Source organism: Struthio camelus, chromosome 4 (assembly GCF_040807025.1).
Source record: "Struthio camelus isolate bStrCam1 chromosome 4, bStrCam1.hap1, whole genome shotgun sequence".
Classification (NCBI taxonomy): Eukaryota; Metazoa; Chordata; class Aves; order Struthioniformes; family Struthionidae; genus Struthio; species Struthio camelus.
The window spans coordinates 27,459,016-27,471,757 of NC_090945.1; the positions used below are offsets into that span (position 1 = coordinate 27,459,016).

The 12,742-nt window shown below is 38.4% G+C and overlaps 1 protein-coding gene across 5 annotated transcripts in view; it reads left to right on the forward strand.

Moving 5' to 3' along the window:
- Positions 1 to 12,742, forward strand: part of PPP3CA (protein phosphatase 3 catalytic subunit alpha) — a 208,640-nt gene that overhangs the window by 56,150 nt on the left and 139,748 nt on the right. The window lies entirely within an intron of this gene.

Genomic DNA, 12,742 nt, shown 5'->3' on the forward strand with positions numbered 1-12,742 from the left:
CAATAATATTACACCTGAAACCTATCCTTAGCCAATTTTAATTTCCAAGAATGCTGTTGTATGTAATGAGGGATTTTTAATATATAAATTAAACACTTTAAGAATAATACTCCTCTTCCCCTCCCCCCAACCAGATACCTTATAGCAAAACTTGTTTGTGTAGTTTTTTGTTTGTTTGTTTTTTAACAAGAGCAAAAGTAGTTTATCATGTCTCTAGGGAAAATTACAAATGGATTTCTTCCTCTCCATCGCGTGCCAGACATAAGATATTGTACAAATGGAGAACTGGTCAATATGGCAAATGCACCCCGTTTATTTTGGCTGTTGATATTGTTCTGGGATTTCTTGTCCTCTTGGAATGACAGCATAGTAAGCTGCTCTACTCAATATTTGCTATTTTCTCTCATTATGAATTAATCGAAGACTATTAGCACAGTAACAACCGCAAGAGACTTGTGTAAACCAAGCACTGTTTCTTGTTAAGGTTTATTTAGGTGGTGGTAGCCACATGTTGTTTAAATCCCAGCAGAATGCAACATTCCATCAGGTTGTACCATAAAGAAAAGCCCAACTCATTTCAGATAGTGTCAGACCTATGATGTCGCTTTTGTGTAATTGCGCTATATCATGACATAGGTAATCAACTTGGATAAATTTGTTCCAGTTATTAGCAGATTAGTGGGGTTTTTTCCAACAGGTGTTGGTATTGCTTTTCCCTAGTTCTTTTAAGGTTATGTTTCCTGTGGTCTAATCTTTAGTGAGGACGAAACAATTTTAAGTTTATTGTTAAGTTTTAAGAGACTTTCCAGAACCAACTTGCTCGGCTCTCAGATAAAAATGCAGTTTTCCTCAACTTTTAATTGTCAGCTCTTCGGCCTCAACTTGGAGTATGAAAATGAAGCCTTTTTTTTTTTTTTTTTAAGTACATATATTAGTCCTGTTACCTAAAGGTTCTACAGTTAAATTTAAAGAGCTCTCTTGATGCATGAGTCAGAAGAGAATCCAGCACTTAAACTTATAGATTTCAGCTGCTGGTTCTGGACTGTTATTAAGGAAGTAAGACACAGTCTTGCTGCAGAGGAGATATAAAATCAGTACAAAATATTAGAGCTTACAAACCAAGTATTCCTAAAGTACGAATGCCCGTTCAACTGTTATTTGCATATGCATCATGGTACCAGTGTTGGGTATGTGGTCGCAACTGGAATCTGCTCAGAGATTTTTATTTTTAATCTGCCTTTCTCTCCCAGTTTCTTTTATCCTTTATGATTTGCTTTCCACAACTGTCTAGTTTGTGCCCTTTGAGTTTTTTCATTGCTTTCTTGTGCTCCTCTGCCTCCCAATTGTAGCTCCTGTGTCATTGTGTGTGTGTGTGTTTTGTTTTGTTTGGTTTGGTTTTTAAACTCTTCATTGTATTCCTCTCTCTGTCTGTTTGGTCAGGCTTTCCCCCACTACTGTCAAACAGGTCATTTGAGAGCCCAGGAGAAACAAGTCATCCTGTGCCCAAAGCTAACCTGTTCTAAGGTGCAGGCAGTAGCTGTTGCAAAGACAAGGCCCTCAGTTTCTGCAGCTTTGGGAGGGAGCATGCGCAGGCACAGATGGGGCTGGAGCATACCCAGCACAGTGAGGAGCAGCAGCTGAGTAAGCTGACATGTGTAAGCTCTGAACACTTGGAACCCTGGGTAGCCAAAATCGCATTCTTTCTAATTGCGATAGGGATCAACTTCGGTGATCCCTCTTCAAGATCCAGTTTAAGATTATAGGGACTGTAGATCAAATGGTATTCCAGTAAGTGAAGGCAGGAGATGAAGATTATGTATCTGTAATGTGGGCAGAAAAATATTTTCTGTGGTTCCATTCCCTTTGGCTTTGACAGAACTATGACCAATGAAAATTAGTTTTACTAATGAAAATGGTAAGCAACTTCACAGTAAGTATTACCTATAAAATAATTCCATGTGTTGAATAAGGAATATAGTATTTGGTCGAGTTGACTTTCTTCTTGTTGCTACTCTTCTTTTTAGAAAGAAAATAGAAATCTTCTTCACTGGCAGATTTCCTTTGACCAGCAGTTCTCAAATAATTATCCTCTTTCTATATGTTAGAATATGAGTCGAGATAGTCAATTGAGTCATAGTGCAAATGAATATCCTCGTCAGCCAGAGCGTAGCTAACTCAAATCTAACTCGAATTTAAATCCCTGCTTGTAACACACTTCTTTTAATGCTTTTTGTCACTTTCTTTTTTTTTTTTTTTTTAAACTGTATCAAGTTGGAAAGCTTTGTTCGTTTGTCATCCTAGTTTGTGAGGACGTTATTCCACTAGAATGATATTTAATTACAAGTTGATAGTACATCAGATCACTATATGTGCTGTAGGACAGTATATGAAAATTCAGAAATATGCTCGTTATGAAACATTGATGCTTCTCCACCAACATCTTGGTGTGGGGGGGGGATATCGTGGCACAAGCAGGAAGTGCTAAGTTGCAGAATCCCTGCTGATTCTTGTTTACAGTATGTTTTGTGGCAAAGGTATGTTGTTGATTAGTGATTTTTAAGGTTGGTGTCGTGTTGGATTCATCACTAGTGAAAATACTTGTTTAATTAGTAATGCTTTTCATTTCAGTAACTGACTGAAAGGACTCTGAAATACTAACATTGAAAAGAAATGTGGACCTCAAAGGCTCACATTTATGCCAAGTTGAGTGACTGCTGTCATGGTTCTCAAACAGTTATCAAAAAGGATGTCCTATAACTGTTCCCTGTTGCCTTCAACAGTAGACAATATCAAAGATTTCAAAGAACTATATGAAGGGGCTACAGTGGACGGCTGGGATCGAATTTAACCACTACATTAAACTGTATTATAATGTCTAGTAGCTAGAAACTGGCTTAAACTAGGGAACACAAGTTTCTATTCGTAATTTGTGTTGTAGCTATATACTATCATTCATTAGAAGAGATTTCCTGAAATACTTAAATGGGAGGTTGCTGGTGATGTGTAATAATAGAATAGAAAGGTAGCAAAATACCAGCAACCAATATGAGTTGGAAGTGAGTTAATAGGTTTTCCTTATTATTATTTCTTGAAAAAGTCTTTCTTTTATGATTTTGAGTTGTTTATCAGTTCTGTCTGTCTTCCCGAATTTTAACAGAAATTACTACTTGTAACAGAATGCAAAAGATAGGGTGACAGGGTTTCCTGCTAACTCTGAACTGTGAATTGTAGATAGCTTTTGGTCTGGCTTCTTCTTCGTTTAACCTCTTTTTTTTTTTGTCCTCCTCTTAATTTCAGAGAGAACTGGTGCCATTAACTGGTGCACACTCTCTGTGCCCTTAGTGTCTTTTTCATTTGCCTAATTGCTCCTTCTGTTCAGACGGCTACTCATTAATGTTTCAGAGGCCTGCATAAAACATTTGGCTGCCGAAATATTTATTTAAATGACTTCTCAAGCCATTAAAATATGTTCATCTTGGTTTCATTAATAATCTCTTCACATATCTCACTTTTACAATCTTTCTCTGGTAGCGTGTTCTCTTAGGTAGCAAATTTTCAGCACTTTGGTACTGGGAGGAGGGGAGAAAAGATGATTTATTTTCCTCCATCCTAAATATTAATTTAACTTACCTTGTTTCCTTAATCTGACATAGGAGAAGGTAAGACAGAACAGAACACTTGCAGCAAATGCAATATAGAGTGGGTTATGGAGACGAAGAGGATATAATCCTGGAGTACACATGCAAGATACAGCATGGGGAGATATGAACTAGCCCTATGTTGTGAAAGCTGCGCAACCATGTGTGAATGGTGCTTGCCCTTACATTCTGCTTTTTAAGATTTTTGTGCTTCAGCTCAGCATGTTGCTTTGTGTGCACGGGTCAATCTTGGTTGTGTTTCCCTTAAGGTATCATGTAGGTATCTTGTAACAGCAAAAGAAAGTTCATCTGTGATTCCTGTCTCTCAGGATTTCCATTAGCTCCTCAGGCACATCCTGGATGAGAGTGGGTTCTGAGAACCGTTAAGTATTTGGCATAAAGCATATTAGTAGTGTTGGATATTTGGACCTTGGCTTCCCTGAGGTGTAGTACATGCACAGTTCTTTGTTCGCGCTCAAGGTATGTGCCTTCTACAGTCATCCTGCTAACGTTGCTTAGACTGCACAGGGATTGACACAAATGTTGTGACAGGATTATATTGCAACGATCAGCAAAGGGAATCTGCTGTGGTCAGAAACGGAGGAGGTCAGACAAAAATAGAAGAGATGGCAGCCTAAACTCCAGAGCCTTCTATCAGCCCAAATAATACGGTGGCAGAAAAAGCAGAACAATAGCACAAACTGGAAAGAACTAAAAGGCTTCATTCAAAGTTTAAAAAAAAAAAAAAAGAGAGCGAGGGAGAGAGATGATCATTTTTAATCTTAGTCCCTTAGCATTTTCATTAATCCTGCGTTGCCTTCTATTTATATCTGTAAGTTCTCACAGAAGGGAAAAGCGTTGAAGCTAAGGACCATGTCCAGTTGAGTTTTGAATATCTCCCAGGATGGAGACTTCACAACCTCTCTGGGTGACCAGTGTTTGACTGCCCTCATAAGAGGAATTTTTTCCCTTATGTTTAAATGGAATTCTCTATATTTCAGTTTGTGCCCACTTCCTCTTCTTTCGCTGGGCACCATTGAGAAAAGTCTGGCTCCCTTGCGCTGGGTATTTACGCATTGATAAGATTCTTCCCCCCCCCCCCCCAAAAGTTAAACAGTTTCAGCTCTCTCAGCCTCTCCTCATATGTCAGGTGCTCCATGCTCCAGTCCCTTAGTCATCTTTGTAACTTTTTGCTGGTTCTGCTCCAGTATGTCTCTGTCTCTCTTGTACTGGGGAGCCCAGAACTGAAGGACCCAGCACGCCAGGTGTGGTCTCACCAGTGCTGAGCGGAGAATGATCATCTCCCTTGATTTCTCTGTATGCTCCATAATCCTAGGTACATCTAGAGTCATGCAGACCCTTAGCAAGGTATTTACTCATGTGCCCCAAATTTGCTTTTTCTGAGTGGATCTTTCACTTTTCTTCTGGTTTAGTAGATACAGCACCTAATAAGCCACTTTTGTGCACTTCACTACTCCCAGTGTGGTCTCACTACGTGTATTGTCATTTCACACAATATTTTGGTCATTAGCCCCAGCTTTTTGTTTGTAGCTGATTATACATAAAAATATCAGCTTTTGAAGTTGATAGGCACAGAGAAAAATCCATTATCTTTTACTGTAACTATATATTGCATGTAACCAACACATATTGAATGGAAGGTTTGTTACTGGCTTCTGTGGCTGTTGATTTTATCCTCCATCTCTATCTGTTAAGACTCGGACATTAATCTAAGCTTTAGCCATGTAATTCAAGTTTATGAGAAATTCCTTCTTTATCAGTTTTCAATAACTTAATTACAAGTCCTGCACCTTCTCCTTGTTAGGCATAAGATGCTAAGTTAGATTTCCTTTCAAGTGCTAACACTCAACTGTTTTCCTGCCTGCTTTTCCTTCCTCTTCTTACCTAATACCTTGCTCAAACTTGTGAAGTCTCACCAGGTCTGCCAATCTGCGTTAACCGTTTTCAAAATAAACGCCCGTGCTCTAGACGTAATTAGTACAGGGGTAGGAGGCCTACTTGATCATTAGTTGACCTTGCAGTGAAATTTTAGTAGCTATTAGACTTGAGATCTTACAAAATGTGGTTGATGGTCTGTTAGCAAAAGTCAAAATGTGTATTGTTAGGATGGAAAAAGCTCTTTCTTGTGTTGAAATCACATTTGAACAATATTACTCTAGTTTTCCAAGAAGTATGGCTCAGTACTCATCCTGAAGTTAGAGTTCCTTATTTTGCATTCCCTTTGCGCCAAGTCCCCGATAATAGATCAAACTGTCATTCTTAATGGAGTCAAGAGCAATAAAATAAGGACCAAGTGCAGTGTATTGTAACAGTGTGAGACTGGAATCAGGCTTGTTACTGTGAGAGACATAATGGCATATAGCTCATTCCTGCATGCAGACTGCATCATCTCAGGATAATGATCTCCGTGATGAGACAAAGTGTTTCTGAAGGAGACTGCCAAAAATGAAGAGTATGAGTAAGACGGTATTTTTTTTTCTTCAGCAGAAAAGCACTGTGTTCCATAGCCTTAAATGTCAAATTAAACAGGGCAACTTCCAAGTATAAATACACTTTGTAATAGGCAGCATCAATTGTGTCTTGGGAGGCTGGAAACCTTGTAATACACACACTTGAGAAATGAGATGTGATTTCTGCTTACTAGATTGTTAGCTGTATAAATGGTCTGGAAGAGCAGGTGAACAGCGAGGTAATGAGTGCTAATTTATTTAGGGTGCTTAAGGGCCAGCTATAAAGAATTGTGCAACTACCTTGCAATGCTGCTTAACTAAGCCATAAAATTGTAAGTGAAATTCATTGTAGAGAAAAGTAAGTGTGCGCACAAAGCATAGGAAGCAACATGAGAAAATTACAGGTCTACAAGGATAGGCTCTGACCTGGTTCTTACCACTTAGTTATCACTCCAGGATCTTCTTCCCATAGGTGGCTCTAGGAAAGTACAAGCTTAACGCTCAGGAGCGCTAAATAGTACAAGGCAAATCGAATGCTAGGTGTTTCGAGGGGAATGATGGAGATCATATCCTAAGGAATCATTATACAATGGTGTGCCTGCAGCTCACGTGTTCACAGCAGTTCCACACTCTTCTCTCAGAGTGGGTAGGGCAGAAGACGGAGTACAGTAACAGGATGGATCGAGTGTGTGGGATAGTGTCTGTGTGTGTGGTAACTAAACAGTTGGGACTCCTTAGCCTGGGAAAAGACAACTGAAGACAGATGTGATAAAGGTCTTTATAACCATAAAAAGCACGGGCAAGTTGAGCAGTGAGTTACGCATTTTCAGACAAAAGGAAATGGTTCTCTGCACAGCAGTTAAGCTGTAGCACTAGATACTGCGTTTTATTCTGAATGCTGAAGTGAACTGTGATCAAAGTTTGCAGGAATTCAAAAAGTTAATTAAAAATTTTAGGGGATCAAATACATTGAGATCAAGTACAAAAAACATATCTGCCTTAGAAAGTTCTTCAACTGCAGATTGTTATTAAGTGAGAGAGTAATTGAGGGAAGTATGATATATCATCCCATTCCTATACCTCTTCCCTAGACATTTTATATTGGTCACTCTTCTGACTCTATCTCCCTGCCTCCCCCTGACAACACCAAAGAGTTTTTCCCTTGCAAGAGGGTAAGAAGGAGTGGCTAAAGAACAAGAGAAACAAACGAATGAAGGGGACAAGAAGGTTGTTTTATTATTAAGGAGCTTGTGAAGGCCAAAGTACAAAAACAGGGCATGGGGAGGGAATACTGAGCAGGGTACCTGTGGCTGAGCCTGCTGCTCCTGGAAGTGCCCTGGATGCTCTGCCTTGAGATGTGATGGGTCAAGGGGGAAAAAAAAAAAAAAAAAAAAAAAAAACAGATTTCCAGAGCATTCAAGGTACCCTCTGCCAAGCTTCCTGGTGCTGTGGGTGGCTTGCTTGAAGAAAGGCTGTGGGGCTAAATGGGCTGCTTGCTGTGATAGCTTCTCTTAGGCAGATTTTTTTTTTTGAGTTCTCTTTCCACAGTAGGCTGGAAAAGGAAGGAAGCTAATATTTCATTTTCCTCAGACTAGGGTATGCAGGCAGGCATGTACGTGCAGGCATGTACGTGATTTATTTCCTTAACTTCAGGTTTTATTTTCTTTGTACCAAAGGTACTCTCCCTATCTAAGTTCAATTGCAGAACTGCCCTGTAAAGATAGGCTCTCTGAGAGTGCATGTTACCTCACCTTTTGTGGCAAAGCCTTATGTAGTTGCTGCGTTCTTAAACCTGGCTTTTTTGAGGGTTGTTTTTTTTTCCTTTGACAAGAAGGGGAGGGGAAAAAAGAACTATTTTGAACTATACCTTCTTGTCGAAAAGGTTTGTTTGTTTCCCTCAACAGTAAATGGTTAATTTCATGCTCTGGATAAAGATAAAATAGCCTTGGATGTTGATTACAATCAGATTGCTCTTGAAAGCACTAGGAGGGAAACAAATCTTAGAAATAAAAGCTTGATGAGGCAGAGGGGGAGATATTTGAAAAGTTTTGTTGCAAAACATGTAAAATTAATCACTTCATTGTGCTGCATGTGTTTAGGTCAAGGAGAAAACTTATTGGCTACAACCTGCTTGCTCGCTCTCTCTCACGCAAGTGCACACACACTCCTTCCTGTTTCTTGGTGAAAGTAGTAATCTTGGCTTTCCAATTTCAAATCTCCATCCAGTGATGAACCAGGAGATGTCATGAGATTTACGTAGTGAAGTTTGGGTTTTCAAAATGAGAATTTGGAAGGGATCTAATCTCAATGGATCTGCTTATGTGTTTCCCTTTCTGTTTTTAAAAGTGAGGGTTAATCCTAATCTAACAGAAAGCTCAGCTGTCCTGGTATTATGATGCTACTGCTAGTTTATATAAACGTAGTGCGATTTGTGTTAGTACACAAATACCCCAATTCAAAAAAAACCCTATGTGTACCTATACAATTACACCTATAAAGCCTTTCGAACTGATGCAAAATGTTACAAATGTGTTCCTAGGAGGAAAAAAAGTACTCAAATCAAAAATTCTTATAATTGGAGGGAAAAAAGTTACCGTTAGGATTTTTCTTGGAGGAGTCTCTGAGAGTGCATGTTATCTCACTTTGGTGGCAAACCTTGGAGCGCTGAGGTAATGCAAGCTACCAGATGTTCAGGGAATATTTTTAATTCTGGAAAAGATTAAGCCTTGTCTTGGCCCTAAGGCTGCATGGAAATGAAGTTAATGGAGGAAAAACATCAATAGTGTACAGACAAAGGTATACAATGGATGCTCTTGTTGAAAAGGACTCAAATATGCATTATGTATAAACTTATCTTTAAGGAGATGTTCGATATTTACGCCAAAATAATTATTTGGAAATAGTATGTTGCTTGTTGATGCTGCCAGAGAGGTTATTTGTTGTTCTTGGAAGTGGCTTTATAGTGTCATTTTGTATTTTGAATTAACTGTATCAGCTCATTACTCAGTGAAACGTGTATATCCCTCTTGCTTCCTTGCCTCACAGATGCACATTTCCACTGTGTTTTCTGATCAGGAAGCATTGTATGCGCCATTAAGTTTTTCTTAATATATTTTTCTCAACTCTGAAAGAGGAGTGAGAGAATGTGTTTTGAGTGTTGTGTTTAAAATGTGATTTCTCTGGCAATCAGAGTTAAATGTCATTGATGGCAGACTGCGTTCCTGAGTGCTGGGGGTGGGGGGGAGGGGAAGTGTGATTGCATGTCCTGGTTCATTTTGAATTCCAGAGGAAAGGATGTGAGGTCCTCCTATTAGCATATGCATGTAATAAGCATGTATGTATGTAATAAGTATGTGTTTGTTTTGCTTTTGATAATTGTTTTTTTTTCCCTGTGGCAACATTTTTTGCAGTAAATGGAGCTTTAGCATGCTTCTGTACAGTGGTTTTGCTGGGAACTGTATAAAGTTAGTTCAGCTGACTGAACTGTTAATGTTTTGCACAATACAGGTCTCCCACACATGAAAATAATATGTTACTACATTATACACCTGGTACATTGGAAAGCAAGCCTTATGCACTTGTGCTGAAATGTCTGCCTATAACACAAATCAATTAAATCTAACTTGTTTTTGAAGGTAATATATGTGAGTGTTGCTGGAATTGTGATTTCAGTATATTCATCTGAAATGAACATACATGAAATCGCATTATTTCCATGGGAAATCCCACATATAAGAGCAAATTTGAGCACAATCTTCTACTAATGTGCATCTCCAAAAAATTCAGAGTAAAGTTTGAAGAGTGAGACTGCTGTACAAACTGCTTCAATTATGCCTTGCAGGGCCTCTGCCAAGAACCTTAATTTGCAGAGGAAGGCATAATATGTTTTATCCACGCTTGGGTATTATGGAATAAAGCGTTGTTCCTCCAGTGGAAAGGATGGATGTGCTGTGTTCCCTTGTATTTTCTTTCCATACTCTGGAACTCTGTGAACTTCACAAAACCCACTTATCACCCCTTTACTTACTTTTGTTGCATGGAACAACAACATTTTCTTCTTACCTGCTGGATTAGCCCAAACACTTTTTTTTTTCTTCTTCTTCTTTTTCTTTCTTGAAAAAGAGCTTAGTACGTTACTTCCAACCAGGAAACGTTTTAGGATTCTGTTTGAAAGGTCGTAAGCGTGGGGAGTGGGGGAGACAAACAACTTAACTTGCTTGACATCTGCTGCTGAAGTCAACGTGCTTAAATGTGTCAGATCACTTTGCCTGTAGAATAGGGAAATACTAAAACTGTAAATTTAGTAGTATTTTGTTTGTCATGTCAACTGAAGTTGCAGATTCGTGTGCTAACTACTACTTAAGAATTTGATTCAATCTGAACCTTATCGCTGTGTATCCGTCCTTGATTATAGACAGGGTAGGTTCTGATGTTGATGCTACCAAAATATCAAAAAGAGCAGGAAAATCACATTTCCTTTACAAATTCTATATATCAAGGGAACAATCTGATTTGAAAGGTCTGTAAATTCTAGGTGTTGGTGAATATAAGTGTAGGACTTCCGTAATTTGGAAATAGGAGTGTGTGTGGTTTTTTTTTTTTTTTTTTCCCCAAGACTGAGAGTTTACTAACTAGGATTTTTTCCAAAGGAGTAAATCTGAAGCTATTCACTTTGACTATAGTGTTTTAAATGTAGAATTTATCCTTTTGAATTTGCCATGAAGTAATTATTGGAATATTTAAATACCTTTAAACAATTAGGACAGTAAAATGGATGTTAAGGTTTTTCAGACAGTGAAAAAAGAATGTATATGAATGTAAAAGAATGTATATGTACTGTGATTCCTTAATGTGTCCCACAGGGCACAGCCATGAAACAGGCCTGAGTTTGACCTGAAAGTCTTTCGAAATCTGACAACTACCCTAATGCCATTGATTCTCTTGGTTTTCAGTTGGGATGGTCAAGTTGTTTGCATACATGAAAGGTATAATCAGCGCAGGGGTCTGAAAGAGCCTCCTGATGAATGGGGATTTTGCCCAAGTGCATGGTGTGGTAGTGCCTCAAGTGGAAAATGGCAGCACTGCAAGAGTCAAAAGTTCATATTACTTAAAGTTAATAAGATTGTTTAGCATATCAGGTTTATTGCCAACACATCATACTGAATTTGCGTGAGCAGAGATTGAAACCTATAATGTTGCTCTTTGCACCTGAGGGATTAGAGGAGCCTTTGGCAACACTTTCTTAAAACCACGTTATTGCTTTTTGTTGATGGCACAGTGAGTCCAGCCAAGTCTGCGATTATGGTTAGTCTGCGATTATGGTTAGTCTGCGATTATGGTTAGTCTGCGATTATGGTTAGTCTGCTTAAACAAAGAAGAAACTGAAAGTTATTCTGGGGAGACATGATTAACAATGATAAAACTTGAAAAATTTGAGTTTGCTGACTTACCTGAATCTGCATAAGAGAGAGATTCTCTGCCACTGTGGGAAATTCCCAAAGGAGGTCTCGGACTTTGTTAATACATATTCAAAAATTAAGCATAATGGATTCTGTTTCTTGTGTGGTAAATCCTACTTAGTAAACTTTGGTATCTTGATGTTCTTAATACTAAGATAATATTACTCTTAGAAAAGCCTTTATGTCATACAAATGTAATATATAATAAAATTTGTACTTCCCTTTCACTGAAATGGCAGAAGGGCAGGATTTTCTACTCTTTATCAAGTTGCCAAGCAATTTGTGACTGCTTCTTTCTGCAGAAAATGATTCAGTTGAAGTGCACTTAATTTAATCTCCTCTATTTCACTGAGTATTTGATAAAAGATAATTGAAAATGCCTCAACTTGTGCTTCAGAAAGTTGTACTTGTAGTTAAACCAGACTTTGGTTTGCTCTTTTTTTTCCTACTCTCTTAAAGGTCAATGGATCTTATTTGTAATGTGAACTCTGCTGGAAAAGCAAGCCATTTATGGACTTAATCCAGAGCGGATGAAACAGCTCGTTAACAAGCGCTTCTCAACGTATTTGTTATATTATTCTCTGTATTATAGTGTGAACTTTGAATTAGTAATGCAAGCAAATTATCACTGGCCTTGAAGCGGCCAACTAATTGATTCATTATCTGATGATTACTAGATTTTATAGCAAGCCTCTCTTTGTCCCTTTATGAAAGTAGCTTGGAAAGGATGTGGGTGGGAACACATAGGGGGCTGGAATTGTTTTTGCTTTTTATTTTGCAGATAGTAGTTTACTGGAGGGCTGATTGGGGTGGTGGATCTGTCCCATGAGATCTTTATCAGTTATTGTCTCAGGCATTAACATGGTCTTGACTCTTTCCTTTGAGTATGAATTCTTTCTGTCTCACTCCCAAACCCCCAGTGTTTCTTTTTAGAGTGAAAATCAGTTTCTCTCATCTTTTCTCCTTTTTTTTTTTTTTTTTTTTTTTCCAGTGTTAGGGTTTTGAGTGGTGGGTATGTGGTGGGGTGTTCTTTTTTTTTTATTTTAGTAATACTGATTCTCTGATTATGCATAAGGTGGTTTTGCTTTTTTTCCCTGGAAGTTGATACTAGAAGTTCTACCTCATCTTTAATAGGGCAAATTTCCTCCCTGTCTTTCATCACACTTTTTATTAG